We start from the raw sequence: 16,371 nt of genomic DNA on the forward strand, positions 1-16,371 counted from the left end.
TTTAAACAGTAGTGGCAGTAGTCTTTCTCCAAATGTCTTGTAGTATTCAGCAGTGAAGCCATCAGGACTCTGGCTTTTCTTAGTTGCTAAGTTTTTAAATAGGTTTTCAATTTCATTGATTGATATTCGGTTGTTCAGAATTTTTAGGTCTTCTTCATTCAACTCTGGTGATTCATATGTATCTAGGAATTTATCCATTTCTTCTGTGTTTTCCGCCTTATTGGCATATACGTTCTTGGAGTAGCTATTGATGATCCTCTGGATTTCTGCTGGGTCTGTTGTAATTTCACTCTTTTCATTCCTAATTGCATGGATTTGGGCCTTTTCTTTCCTTTTTCTGGTAAGGTTGGCTAAGGGTTTGTCAATTTTGTTTATTCTTTTGAAGAACCAACCCTTGGCTTCATGGATTTTTTTGTACTGTTCTCTTAGTCTCCATTGCATTGATTTCTCCTCTGATCTTTATAATTTCCTCCCTTGTACGAGCTTTGGGTTTGTCCTGCTCTTCTTTTTCTAGAAGCTTGAGGTTCAGCATCAGGTTGTTTAAGTGGGCTCGCTCTGTTTTCCTAATATGAGAATTTACTGCTATGAATTTCCCTCATGAGACTGCTTTCAGTGTGTCCCATAGATCCCAATGTGTTGTATTGTCATTGTCATTTAATTGAAGGAACTGTCTGGTTTCTTCTTTAATTTCCTCCATGACTCATTGGTTATTCAGAAGTGTGTTGCTCAATTTCCATCTGTTTATGAAAATTTTGTGGTTTCTTTTGCATTGATCTCCAATTTCATCACACTATGGTCTGATAATATACAGGAGATAACTTCAATTCCTTTGCACTTACTTAAATGTGTTCTATGAGTGAGTATGTGGTCTATTTTGGAGAACAACCCATGTGTAGCTGAAAAGAATGTGTATTCTGATTTTGTGGGGTGGAACACTCTGTAAACATCTGTTAAGTTCATTTTTCAAGAGTTTGATTGAGTTCTAGTATTTTGTTGCTTATTGTTTGTCTAGTTGATTATTTGTGACCGTAGGGTATTGAGGTGCCCCACTACAATTGTATTGGTGCATATATGACTTTTCATGTTTGTTAGTATTTGTTTTATATAGTTGGGCACACTAGTGTTTGGTGCACAGATATTTATGATTGTCATTTCTTCCTGTTGGACTGTTCCCTTTACAAGGATGTAGTGTCCTTCTTTGTCTCTCTTATTCAGTGTTGGTTTGAAATCCACTTGATCTGCAAAGAGGATAGCTACTCCTGCTTTTTTCCAGGTTCCCGTCACATGGAGTATTGTTTTCCACCCTTTAACTTTCAATCTATGAGTTTCTTTTTTAATTAAGTGTGTTTCTTGTATGCAGCATATTGTTGGATCTTGCTTCTTGACCCATTCTGCCAATTTCTTTTGATTGGTGAGTTGAGACCATTAACATTGATGGTTATAACTGATACATATTGACTTATCATTGTCATGACTTTTTCTTTTTGTTGGATTCTCCTCCTTTGCATTTAATTTCTTTTCATGCCTGATGGATTCATTCTGCTGGGCTTCCTGTGATTGTGATCCTCGTTATCTTTTCCTAGGATATTGTTTAAAATTTTTTGGAGTCCTGGTTTGGTATTCATGAAGTTTCTAAGATGCTCTTTGTCATGAAAGTATCTTATTTCTCCATCAATTTTGAAAGATAGTTTTGCAGGGTACATTAGTCTGGGTTAGAGGCTGTTTTCCTTCAGGGCTTCAAAAAATCACTCCAAGCTCTTCTTGCCTTGAGAGTTTGCATTGAGAAGTCTGCTGTGATTCTGATGGGCTTTCCTTTATATGTGATTTGTTTCTTTTCTCTCACTGCTTGTAGAATTTTGTCCTTCTGTTGGGTTTCTGGAATCCTATTTTATGCCTATGTGTAGATTTTTTTGATCAAGGCTAGTTGGAGTCCTATGTGCCTCACTTATCTGTATGTCAAGATCTTTTCCCTGCTTGGGAAGTTTTCTACCATCACTTCTGTGAACAGTTTTTTTATGTTATCTGCACTCTCTCTTATTTCTTCACTGAGTCCAATCAGTCTTATGTTATTCTTCTTTGCATCATCTAGCAGCTGCTGGATTGATTTCTCATGGCCCCCTAAAATTTTAAAGCAATTTTTCTTTTCCTGGTCACTGATTGCAATGTTATCTTCTATATCTGAAATTCTGTCCTCACATTATCTCATTCTGCTGCGTAGACTTTCAATGGAGTTTTTAATCTCCTAGAAATCTGTTTGCATCTGTTTTATGGATTCCATTTGTTTCCTATATTGAGATTCCATCATGTTCCTCAGCTCCTCTCTAGATTTATTAATCATGTCTTGCACTATGAGCACAATCTCTACTGTTATCTGAGAAATTATTTCTGATTTCATTTTTTTCAGATCCTCTTTTGTTGCCAATTCAGGGCATCCAGGTAGTTGAGTACCAGAATGTTCCATCTTGTGTCCCTTTGTGGTTACCTTAGGTGATCTGGAAGTCTGGCTTTGAGACTTTTTTACATACCTTCTCATTTTGACTGGGGGGTGGGGGGTTGCTGTGTGTGTGTGTGTGCGTGTGTGTGCTGCTGCTGTCTCCTGCACATCTCACCTCTTCTGCTATGGGAGAGGTGCTATGGTATCCCAGAAGCCCCCTCTGCCAATAGTTGAAGATTTTAATAGACCTCATCTATTAATTTATAAAGCAAACAGGCTGAAAAACAATAAGAATTTAGAATACATGAAAAAGCAGTATCAGCAAACATGGATCTAATTGAAATATATAGAGCACTGCACCCAACATCTGCAGAATATACATTTTTTTTAGTTGCACAGGAAATATTTAGAAAAATTGACCATATGTTTGGCCATGAGACAAATCTCAACAAGTTTTAGAGAACTAAAATCTTGTAAAACATGTTCTCTGCTATAATACAATTTAATTAAAAGTCAATAACAAAAATATAGTTAGAAAAATTCCCCAAATGTGTGAAAATTAAGGAATTTGTGTCTCAATGTCCTGTATATAAAAGGGGAATCACAATGGAAAGTATCAAATATTTAGAACTAAATAATAATAAAAATACTACATATCAAAATTTTGGCATGAAGCTAACATAATTCTTATGCCACTTACAACTTTTAATGTGCATATATATTAGAAAGGAAGAAAGGCTATCATTCACTCCAAGAAAGTAGAAAAAAATCAACACATTGAACCGAAGGAAAAGTGAAGCAGAATAAATAAAAAAGAATAAAACTTTATGAAATATAAGTAAATAAATGCAGAGATTTTCAATATATTCAAATGTCTGTTCATTGAAAAGATTAATAATATTGTTAAATATAGAAAGATAAATTTTAAACAAAGAGAAGATATCAATATACAATGCAGAGATGGAAAAGGGACATTATTACAAATCCTGAAAACTTTAAGAGGATTAAATAGATTTAAAAAGATACAAATAACTTTACAACAATACATTTGAAAATTTTAATGAAGTAAGAAAATCTTCCTAGAAAAATACAACTTTCCAAAAGAAAGAAAAGAAATCCTGATACAAACTATTAAGGAAATTGGATATATAATTAAAAACTTTCCCTGAAAGAAAGCTACAGGCTCTTATGATTTAACCAGAAAATTCTACACACCACTTAAGGAGAAAAAAAAATGTCAATATTATACAAACTCTCTCAGGGAGTAATGAGTCAAGGAACACATTCTAACTCATTTTGCAAGCCCAATATAACCTTGAGTCTGTTTTCCAAGTAATCTATAACAAGAAAGAAAAATATTGGGCCAATATCACTTATGAACAAAGATGTAAAAATACCAAACAAACAAGTTTGATCTCAGACTGGGCAACTTAGGAAGACCCTGTCTCAAAAACAAAAACAGAGCTAAGGATGTAGCTTAGTGTGAAGCCCCTGAGTTCAATCACCAGTACCACAAAAATATTTTTAAAATTCTGTCTGAATATCTATCTATCATCTGATACTATATCATTACCAAGTTGAGTTTGTTCTTGAATGCAAATTGTTTTAGCATTTAAAAACCAATAGATGTAATTTTTGCCTTATCAGAGAAAATGGGAAAAATCATATGACTATCTCATTTGGTTGTATTTAACATATGTTTTAAGAAAAACTTTTAACAAATTAGGAGTAAAATATAACTTCCTTCATCTGAAAAATTGAATATAGCATATCTAGAATACAAGTTGTGAGAACTGGAAAAAGGAATAAAACTGTAATTACCCACAAGTAATATGATTTATGGAGAGAATCCAAAATAGTTGAATATATCATAGGAGTTTCTAAAAAAGTGAGCAAAATTGCTAATAATAAAAAGCTTATTCTCATCAATTCCTGCTGCTATAATAAAGTACTGAGACTGAGAAAGCTATAAATAACAGAAATCTATTTCTATAGTTCTAGAGGCTCGGAGGTCCAAGACCTGAGTGCCAGCATATCTAGTTCCACTCGACACACATCTTGGCTTCATAGACGCTGCCTCCTGTGTCGTCACATGGCACATGTGCAGAAAGGGTGAACTTGCTCCCTTGTCCCTTTAATAAGGGCACTAATACCAACCACGAGGGCAGAGCCCTCAGGAATCTATCTCCTCCCAAAGGCCCTAGCTCTTAAAACTACTGCAATCCAGATTAAGTTTCAACAGGGATTTGAGAGGGACATGAAGCTTCAAAGCATAGCAAAGGTCAACATAAAAAAGTACTCGTTTTATTCTGAGAAACAGAATTAGAAAATGAAAATGTTAAAGGATATCATTCAATTAATATCAAAATTCACTAAGTATAAATTTCACAGTGGGGCTAACATACACATAGCTCAGTGGTACAGTGAAACACCTAGTATACGTGAAGCCCGGACTTCAATTCCAGCACAGCAAAAAATAAAAGTGAAAGTGATGTGTGAGGCTTACATACAAAAAAACCATAAGATTTTTTGGGGGAAAAATTAAATTTCTAAATAGAGTGGCGTATATAATATATTCATGTATTAAAATACTCATTTGTTAAAAATGTACATTTTCTCCAATCTGATCTATAAATCAGTTTAATCTTATTAAAAAGTGAAAGTGTATGTTGGGAACTTTTTAAAAATGGAACTTGACAAATGCCTTCTAAAATTTATAAGGGAAAGTAGAGGCCTGAAGATAATCTAGACTATTTGAAGAGCAGAGCACACGGATTTGCTGTCCTTGAAATCAAGACTTATTATAATACAGCAGTCAAAACACTATGATATTAGTGCAAGAACAAAGCAATAGATTAATGGAATAGAAAAGAGAGTCCAGAAACAGACTCATACATAACATTTTTATTTTATTTTAATTTTTTATGGTACCGAGGATCAAACTCAGGACCTTGTGCTTGCCAGGCAGGCGTGGCACCACTGAGCTATGTCCTCGGCCCTCAGACTCATACATAATAGATGTTGGATATGACAAAGATGGAAATGCCAGGTAAATCAACTCTACATCTAAATAATGACCCTTCTAGAAATTAATAGGGAGGAATACCTTCAGGATATCAAAATATTTAAAAGTAAATAGTAAAATGTTTTAACCATTCAAGAAAATATATTTTTTAAAATTTCCCCTTCTTTCCCACTTTAATTCTTTGGTGTTTAAAGAGTATTTTGCTTAGTTCCCACATATTTCTGAGTTTTCCAGGTTTCCTTTTTGTCCTTTTTTTTTTCGGTCCTCGGGTGTTAACCCAGGGCTTTGCACCTGCTAGGCCAGCACTCTATCACTGAGCTACATTCCCAGCAATTCAAGAAAATTTTTATAAATTAAACTACAGTAAAATTAAGATTTTCTGCTTTTTACAAAGGCAGCATTAAAAGAGCAAAAGGAATAGGTTCAAGTTGCCAGTCAGTGGTAAGTGCTTGCCTTAGCATGCACAAGGCTCTGGTTTTCATCCCCAACACCACACACACACGCACGCTACAAAATATCAAAAATTATATCAAAATGTAATTTGGGTGTGGTGGTGCACACCTGTAATCCCAGCACTCAGGAAAAATTATTGTGAGTTTAATGTCAGCCTGGGCTACATAGTCAGTTCAATGCCAGCCTGAACTACATTAACTAGACCCAAAGTCTTGCTACATATATATTCAATTCCCTAAGACAAATGCAGTTATTATGTATCACAAATATATATTAATAAAAAAATCCACACCATGGGAAAATATTTCTGGAACACAAACAATTGACAAAAGGCACATTTCAGGCTACTTAAATGTCTACAAATCAATTTTAAATGGTGGTTAGTATTGTCCTCCCCCAAAAAGAAAACTTGAATAGCTAAAATCATCTGAAAAATATGTTTGTACCACACTATATGTCTTTTATGGACTCCTCCAAATTCACCAAACGTCTTCAGCCTGTAGGAAACCCATAGAAGAAGACTGAGGCCAGGATATTCATGACTTGGTTCCCTCTCTGAGTGTACTTCCTTTCAACAAGCTTCATCCATCCTCCAAAGGTGACCTATGCCTTGAGACCCTAACTCTGTCTTTTTGGCTTGAAGGTGATGAAAGATTCACTGCCATTAGTCTTGAGTTTCTGCAGTATCTCAGTATTTCCTTTCATCAGCTCACACCTATATTAAACCATTCTCTCACCCTCTTTCTCTCCCTCTCTCTCCCTCTTCTCTCTCTTCCCTTTCCCTTTCTCTCCCTCTCCCTGCCTCCACTCTACCTCCCTTCCCACCCTCAACTTACGCACATAACACAATTATCCTAAATTGAGAGTATCATCTTTTTCCTATTGGGACTCTCACTGATGTATTACTTAATCTTATTATTGAACAATAAAATGCAAATTTAAATGATAAGAAATATCATTCCATACCCACCTAGATTGTTGAAGTAAAAATTATTGACAAAATAATTTGTTAGTAAGGGTATAGATAAATTAGGATTCTCATACACTGCTGGAAAAGGGTAAACTGGCATAATTACTTTAGAAAATAGATTTATTTTATCTAGCAAATTTAAATATGAGCCTAGAAATTTCAGTTCTATGTCCATATCTGAGAGCATGGTTCTCAAGCTTCAGCTAAGTCAGCTTTTTGTTGCTGTGACAAATTATCTAAGAAAACCAAGTTAGAGGAGGAAAGGTTTATTTTGGTTCATGGATTCAGTCTTTGGTTAGCTGCCTTCATTGGAACAGTTCTGGTCTGTGATGAGGAAGAACATCATGGTATCTGGACCACATGGAAGAGGAGGTTGCTAACCTAATGGCAGACAGGAAGCAAAGAGACAGAAGGAGTCTAGTCTTCTAGTTTCTAGAAGGCACCCCCATGGCCCACTCCTTCAACTAGGTCTCACCTCCTAAGTTTCTATCACTTCCCAAGAATGCTATCAAATTATGAATCTATCAATGGATGTTATGGTTTGTGTTTAGATGTCCCCCTCAAAGCTTCATGTGAATGAGGTGGAGCTCTCTCTTTCAGAGGTAGTTGAATCTGGAATGTATGATGCTGGGGTTAAGGGCATGCGATTGCTAAACCACTGCATGTGGGTGATTAGTTTGGCACTGCCCTAATCCTGGTAGCCTGAACAAGATAAAAAGGGCAGAAAGATGTTGTTAAACCCTCTTGTTACCTTTGCTTCCTTGTGTGCGCATGTTATTCCTCCTCTATGATGCTTGTTTACCATCCCAGCCTTGGAGCCCGCTGATTATGGACTGAAACCTCTACAAACTGTAAGCCAAATAAACCCCTTCCCTTTTAACTTTGGATGTTGGGTATTTTGTCTCAGCTATGAGAGAAGAGTAACTAACACAATGGATTACTCCACTTATGAACATACAGCACTAATGACACAATCATCTTCCCAAAACACTGTCTCTGAACAGTGCTGCCTTGGCGAAAAGCCTTCAACATATGAGCCTTGGAGAACATCCCAGATTCAGACCATAACATTCATCTGCCACTGGTACCAGAGGGCTTATTAAAACACAGATTGTCAGAGACCTCCCATTGCCTCTGATTCAAGTCTGGAATGGAAGTTGAGGTTTTGATTTGATGCTGGGACTACATTTCAGAACTATTGCCCTGGAAATATTGATGCACAAGTATATCACAAGAAGGTCCCTAGCACCATTATCTTAATAATAATAAAATCATGGAAATACCTAAGTCAGATGTCCATTGACTCTAAATTGGACAAATAAATGATGGAATACAGTATTCTAATCAGTCCTACAAAGGAATGGAGCAGCAACAAACATCAACACTGATGAATCATAAGAACAAACTAAGAAAGTGGTTTTTAAGGATACATGGATGTTAAAATTATTAAGAAAAGCATGAGACTGACAAACACAAAATTACTCTGGTGATTACCTCTAGAGAAAGGGAGAAGATATGAATAGAAGGCACCCTGGGTCTTAGTCTGGTTAGTGATTGATTACACAGATGTTTGTTCTATAGTTAGTCTTTGAAGTGAATATATCTATCTTTGGACCACGCTCTGGGCACGCTGCCCTAGAGCCTCCAAATGTATCCATCAAAAGCTAAAAATTCTACACTAGTACTTTCCCCAAGTCTGGGTCACTCATTTCTGGAAAATGAATGGGACATAAATAGTCAAAGTTGCTCCAGTAGCTCGGGGTAATAGGAAGCTGGCCTGGCCCTCCCACCACCCTCTAGATCTTTTATGAACAACTGTGGGGGCATATTCACACCTCCACAAACACTAGTCATAATACATAAATACTGCATGTGGTCTGAATCTGCATGTCCTTAGCAAAGGAACATTTTTGCTACCAGAATACAATTAGAGATGCGACTTTTCCTGCAAAAAATAAAACACATTTTTTCTTCATTATGTACTATGGCTTGGTTCCTGAGAGCCAGGCTCTCAAACCTGTGGTTCCAGAAAAGATCATTGTTCCATATTTGCCTAAGCAATGGTTCCTTATTAATGTTTTTTGTTTTCCAGAACAATGAAGCAGTCTGTCCCCAGGTTAACCCAAAGCAGAAAACTGCTTCAAAATCCTCAGATGAAACAGAATATGTTGTTACTTCCATATAGAAGTCTCTGTTTTTTCCTTTTTTCTTCCCTTCCTCCCCTTTCGGCCTTTAAATCAATAGTAACTTCCTCTTCACCCCAGAGTCACCTCCACTTGGATACACTTGCACTGTTAGAAAGTTTGTTCTTATTGAAATATTTCTCTGAGGGAGCTTGCAGCTAGCTGGTTCTGTTTCTGTCCCTTGAGGTGAGCATAAATCCAATTTCGCTTCAACATGACATCTTTCAAACAGGTTAAGACAGTTGCCACATCTTCCCTGAGTTTTCTCTCCTAGTGCGTAGCCATCACTGACTCGGAAGTTCTGAATCCCTTCTCCATGCTGCCGAATGGGATCTTCAGGCTCCACCTTGTCTCTCCCAGCATAAAGAGGGAGCCCAGACCTGGAGACAAGGAGGAAAAAACCCTGCTTTTATTCTACCTATCTCAGGTTAGTTGCCTGGAGCCCTGACAAAAATTAAACTGAGAAAAGACAGGTGTACAAGAGAAAAACACAGAGAAGTTTAATATCTATAATAGAAGTTTACATGGGGTTACCCAATATGAGTAGCTCAAAAGAAAGCTTTGAATTTGGGTTTCTTTAGCACCTGCCATAGTTTTCCATTGTTATAACAAAATGCCTGAGACTGGGTGATGTACAAAGAAAAGAGGTTTATTTAGCCTTCAGTTTTGGAGGGTAAAAGTCCAAGAATCATTAGACTCGCTTGATCTACTCCTGGTGACTACTGAATGGCAGATGGCGACATGGTTGGAATGCTTGTGAGCTCCATCAAGTGGCTAGAATGAAGCTGGAGAGAGAAGAGGGGCCAGCATTTTTTACTTTATTTTATCATTTTATTTATTTTTCTTCATTGATTTTTTGGTACATTTTATGATGACATTCATCATTGGAAATTTGCACCTTTACATAATGTCTCTTGGTTCTTATTTTTCCCCTCTTCCCCTACCCCCCCCTTCAACTAATCCACCCTTCCCTATTTACAAAGACTTTCTTTCCATTTTTTCATTTTCTCATATTAATCCCATTCCCTTCTTTCCTTTCCCCTACCCCGCCCAAATCCCCTTCCCCTTTTCTTCCTATTTCACATTATCTATTATACCGTTTAGTCCTTATTTACACTTTCAGTTTCTCACACTAGAGAAACTATTAGGTATTTACATGTGTGTCCTGTTTATTTCACTTAAGAATATTGCCTCAAAGTGCATCCATTTAGCAATAAATATCTCTAATTTCTCATTTTTTATGGCTGAGTAGTACTCCATTTTATTTTAAAAATCCCACATTTTCTTAATCCAGTCTCCAGTTGATGGGCATTTGGGCTGTTTCCAAGTTTTAGCTATTACACACTGCACTGCTATGAACATGGGGGCACATATATCACTGTGGTATGATTCTTTGAATTCTTTGGGGAAGATCCCCAGCAGTGGAATAGCGGGGTCAAATGGGACTTCCAATCCTAGTTCTTTGAGGTATCTCCATACTGATTTTCACAGTGGTTGCACCAGTCTACATTCCCACCAGCAGTGGAGCAGTGTTCCTCTTTCCCCACAGCCCCGCCAGCATTTGTTATTGGTTGATTTCATGATAGTAGCCATTCTTTCTGGGGTGAGGTGGAATCTAAGAGTTGTTTTCATTTGCATCTCTTGAATGACCAGTGATGTTGAATTTTTTTCATATGTTTATTTGCTATTTCGACTTCTTTGTCTGAGAAATGTCTGTTCATTTCAGATGCCCATTTTTGGAATGGGTCTTTAAATTTGGGAGGTCTGATTTTTTTAAGTTCTTTATAGATTCGAGATAGTAGACCTTTTTCTGAGGGACAGCAGGTGAAAATTTTCCCACATTGTGGGTTGTCTCTTCACTCTGTTGGTGGTTTCTCTTGCTGTGCAGAAGCTTTTTAATAGGAAGTGATTCCACTTCTTGATTGTGCTGTTCACGGGCAACTGAGGTTTTGTTCATAAAATTTTTTCCTACACCAATGTTTCAAGAGTTCTTCCTAAACTCTCTTCCAGCCAATTTAGTGTTTCCGTTTTAATATTTAGTTCTTTAATCCATTTAGATTTTAGTTTAGTGCATGGTGAGAGATACAGGTCTAGTTTGTGACTTTGGCAAATTGAAGCCCAGTTTTTCCAGCACCATTTATTAAAGAGGCTATCTTTCCTCCACTGAGGGTATTTGGCTCCTTTGTCAAAGATGAGGTGGCTGAGTGTGTCTGGAGTTGTTTCTGCATCTTCTAATCTGTCCCACTGGTTTTCAGGTCTGTTTTTTTGCCAGTACCATGCTGTTTCATCACAGTAGCTTTGTAATATAGTTTCAAGTTGGGGCTTGTAATACCTCTTGCCATGTCTCTGTTACCTAGAATTGCTTTTGCTATTCTGGGTCTCTTCTTGTTCCAAATGAATTTTTGGATTGTTTTCTCAAGGTCTATGAAGTATGCTGCTGGGATTTCAATTGGGATTGCACTGAATCTATATAGCAGTTTTGCAAGTATGGCCATTTTCACTATGTTGATCCTTCCTACCCAGGAGCAAGGGATGTCTTTCCATTTTCTGATATCATCTTTAATCTCTCTTTAGAGTGTGCTGTAGTTTTCAGAGAAGAGGTTTTTGATTTCTTTTGTTAGGTTGATTCCTAGGTATTTCAGTTTTTTTGGATGCTATCGTGAAGGAATTGTTTGCCCTATTTCTTTCTCAGTTAGTCTGTTGTTTGTGTAGAGGAAAGCTATTGATTTTTGTGTGTTGACCTTGTATCCAGCTACTCTACTGAATTTGGTTATTAAATCTAGAAGACTTTTGGTGGAGTTCTTGGGGTCTTCTATATAGAGTATCATGTTATCTGCAAATAATGACAATTTGACTTCTTCATTTCCTATCTTTATTCCTTTTATTTCTTTCTCTTGTCTAATTGCTTCATATAATGTTTCCAAAACTATATTGAACAGGAGTGGTGATAGTGGAAATCTTTTTCTAGTTCCTGATTTTAGTGTGAAGAATTTCAGTTTTTGACCATTTAGTATGACATTGGCTGATGGTTTTTCACAGATGGCTGTTATCAAATTGAGGTAGAAACCGTCTACTCCAATTTTTTGTAGGGTTTTTTTTTATCATAAATGCATGTTGGATTTTGTCAAATGCTTTTTCTGCATCTATTGAGATGATTATATGATTTTTGTCCTTGGCACTAATGATATAGAGTAATACAATTATTGATTTGTGTATGTGGAATCATCCCTGCATCCCTGGGATGAATCCCATTTGGTCAGGGTGTGTGATCTTCTTGATGATCTTCTGCATTCTGTTTGCCAGTATCTTATTAAGGATTTTTGCATTTTTGTTCATTAGTGAGATTGGCCTATAGTTCTCATTTTCAGTTGGGCCTTTCTCTTCTTTGGGGATCAAGGTGATGCTTGCTTCCAGGAATGAATTCAGGAGTATTGCTCTCCACACTTGTCTCCCATGCCTTTCTCTCACCCAGTCACTATGGGAGGGTAACAGTGGAAACCTTGAAGTGGAGCTATGCTGTAACTATTCTGTGGCTCAGTCTTAAATCAATCCCTTCCCAAAATGGAGCCTGATTAAACACTCTCTGACAAGACGGTAGATGCTATACTGGGTTTATTCTCCAACTGTAGTCTTCCATGAAAGAGTCACTTTTGGACTTAGAGCCCATGCTGTTTTTGTAGTTTATAATAACTGTACAGTTTTCTTGGGGCTAGTGTTGCTGATCCCACCCACTATTTCCTCCTGGAGCAGCCGATGCTCCAGGGCTTACCTTCTTTCTTGAGGTGTTGGCCTCATCCACAATCAGATTGGTTGATTGGTCAGCACCTCTGCTGCTCAGTGCCAAGGGGAAATAAAACACATAGTGGGCTTGGAGTTCCTAGGTGGCCATGACCCGGGCATAGAATTCATGGACACAGAGTTTGCTGCATAAGTGAAGATTATTCCACTTCATAAGGCATAGGGGTGGATTCCTAGTCTGTGCAGGGAATGGGGGTGAGTTCATCCATCTTGATGCTATTTCTTGTATTAAAGGCATTCCTTTTAAAAAGTTCTTTCTTGTGTCTATGCTTCTGAGAGTTTTACCTATTTTATTTTCTAGAAGATAAAGTGTTTCTGTTTTAATATCTATGTCTTTGATCCATTTTTATTTTATTTTGGTGTATGGTGAGAGGTATGGATCTAGATTCAATCTTCTGCATGTGTGTAACCAGTTTTCTCGGCACCATTTGTTAAAGAGGCTACCTTTCCTCCAGCATGTTTTCAGTTCCTTTATCAGAAATTAGATTGATCCCTGGTACCAAAAAAACCAAAACAAACAAACCAGAAATTAGATAGCTTAATATGCCAGCAGTTGTTTCTTCATCTTCTATTCTGTTCCATTGATCTGCATGTCTGTTTTCGTGCCAGTACCATGGCACTATTTTTGGTGATTTATAGTATAACATCAAATGAGATTGTGATGACTCCTGCTTTGTTTTTTTTTGCCCATATGATATTGAAAGTAGGTTTATCATAAATGGCTTTTATCAGATAGAGATAAGGCCCTCCTGTAACTATTTTTTTCCAGAGTTTTTATCAGGAATTTTTGGTGTTTATGTGATCTTTTATGTCCCATAGTGTCTATTTTATGAAGTATTCGCTGTGTATATATTTACTATTGTTATCTCTTTCTGTTGCATTGTTCCCTTAATACATAGTGACCTTCTTTGACTCTTCTGATGAGTTTTATCTTGAAGTCCACCTTTTCTGAGAATAAAATTGTCACCCCTGCTTGCTTTGGGAGTTCTGGTGCATTGACTATTGTTTTCCTTCCTTTGGTTTTTAGTCTATGATTTTTTTCAGCTTAAATAAGTTTCCTGTGTGTAGCAAGCCATTAGGCTTTGTCTTTTTTCACCCAATTTTCCAATCCATATCTTTTAATTGGGCAGTTGAGCTCATTTACATGGCGAGTTATTACTAAAATGTATTGACTTATTCCTGTCATTGCATTATTTTTCTATTGCTGACTCCTTTGTTTTCCCCTTTTTGTTTAAATACCTTCCCTGTTGGGTATATTCATTCCATCAGACTTTTTGTCTTTGTTGGTTTCATTTTTCTGTCTAGGTCATTCTTGAGTATTTTTGGAGTGCTATTTTGGTGTTCCTGAACTTCTTAAGATGTTCTTTTTCATGGAATGTCCTTATTTATCCAGGATATAAATCTAGGTTGAAAATTACTTGCTTTTATAGCTTGAAACACTTCACTTTAAGGCTTCCTGGTCTTTAAAGTTTGTGTTGAAAAGTTCACTGTGATCCTAATGGGTTTACCTTTACAAGTGACTTTTTTTGCTTTTCTCTGACAGCTTTTAAGATTTTGTCCTTGCTTTGGACTTCTGGGATTTTGACTATGATGTGTCATAGAGGACTTCTCTTTTCATCATAATTATTCGGCATTTTATAAGCCTCCCTCCCTTGAATGTTGAGTTCTTTCCTCATACTTGAAAAGTTTTCTGCTATGATTTTTGTGAACAGATTTATTCGATGTGTGCTGTCTTCTAATTTCTCTCTAACTACAGTTAGCCCTAGGTTAATGTTTTTAATGTCACCTTGTAGCTCATCAGCAAGTTTTGTACATATTCAGGTGCACACACACACACATATATATATATACATACCTATATATATATACATATACATATATAATGTGAAGGTGGAGAGGTGAGGGAAGATGGGGATATGTAACATAAGGAAGAGCAAAGAGAATAGCATAGATAGGAAGGAAGGTTTAAAAAGAACAGAGAAGAAAGAGCAGAATAAAGGAATAAACTTGAGAAATATAAAAGAAAAAGGAAAAAGGAAAAACAATACTGATGCAGAAGCAAGAATAGAAGGAAAGAGAAAAAAGAAAAAAGAGAGGGCCCAGAAAGACATCCAAGCAAGAAAACATACCAAACACCCCCACATGTCCACCATATTACACAGCCAGAGTGTCCACCCAACTCCCTTCATGCTGCAGTTGTAGCCTGTTTGCAGGCAGTGGGGCCAGTTTCCCCCTGCCTGCGGGCTGCTTAAATACCTCCCTGGGAGTGGTGAGGGCCATCAGTTTCTCTACACCCATCTCCTGGCTGCAAGCCATGATTTTGGCATGGTTAACTGCAGACCTTTATCTCTGTCCCAAGGTCCAACCACCTCAATTAATTTGGGAAGAGGAGGATGTGAAATAATTTGCTCAACACCTGACTCTCCTTCATCTTCTGCCAGTGATCTCCCACTCCTGCTCCCCTTGCTGCCAGACAAATCTCATGTTTATCTCTGTTCTCCCTCCAAGGGCTTTCTGCCTAGTATATCACCAGAAGTTCTCTGTTCCAGCCAAACCTCTCTGTTCCTTAGCATCCAGATCCCAAAGTGTCCCTGACTCAGGAACTACACTTTCCAACCCATGGAACTTGCTGTGGTCCCTGAACTTGACAGAGTGTCTCCTTTCCCTGAAAGGGAGGGTGGGCAGTGGTTAGGATTTCCCACTGGCTCATTTCTTTCCAGTGTTTTGGGAAACAACAGGTAAACACCCACTCGGGCTTATTCTGTTCAGTCTGTCTCCCTCCCCATGCCTCCAGAGATGTGACCTGTGCCTGCCAGTAGGCTCCACACTGCCCACAGTTCATGGTGTTCAGTCTCTCTCTGCCTAGTGTGTGGGACTTTGGTTGTTGAGGCTGTGTGATGGGCAGTGGGTAGGATGCCACTGGTACATGGTGTTCCCTAGTGTTTGGGAGGATGATGGGAGGGGAGATAGTCCATTTCTGTGTTGCTATCTCTCCTTTTCTCTGGTTGCCATTCATGGCTTCCCTGTGGTCAACAGTTTACTCCCACACTGGGCTTCCTCCTCGGGAGAGAGAGTATGGGACAGCCTATCCCAGAAGTCTGGACTCTCAATGCTGTCTTTTTCTCTCTGGGTGTTAAAACCCTTCCCAAAATGGCATGCTCCATGTGTAAAAGATGCAGGGTGAGCTTAGCCATGGACCAGTGGCAGCACTGCTTCCTTTTCAACAACACAGGTATTTAGTTTGATCTAGGGGATTAGTCTCTCAGACTGATCTTCTGTTTCTGGGTGTGACTATCTCCCCCACTTAAGAATGCCTGTATTTTGGGATGACTCTTCTCTATCTCCAACAGACTTGCTTCTGTACTTGGCTGTGCTGGAATGTTGAAGCTTCTTATTTGATATTCTTCCATTTGTCTACCTTTGCTTTTGGAGTCTTACCCAACACCCCCCTCCAAATGTTGTTAGACTGATGTCTGTAAGTGTTTCTTTTCTAGTAGCCTTATAATTT

This window comes from Heterocephalus glaber, unplaced genomic scaffold, assembly GCF_053883595.1.
Source record: "Heterocephalus glaber isolate CG9 unplaced genomic scaffold, H.glaber_assembly_v1.0 deba00001442, whole genome shotgun sequence".
Classification (NCBI taxonomy): Eukaryota; Metazoa; Chordata; class Mammalia; order Rodentia; family Bathyergidae; genus Heterocephalus; species Heterocephalus glaber.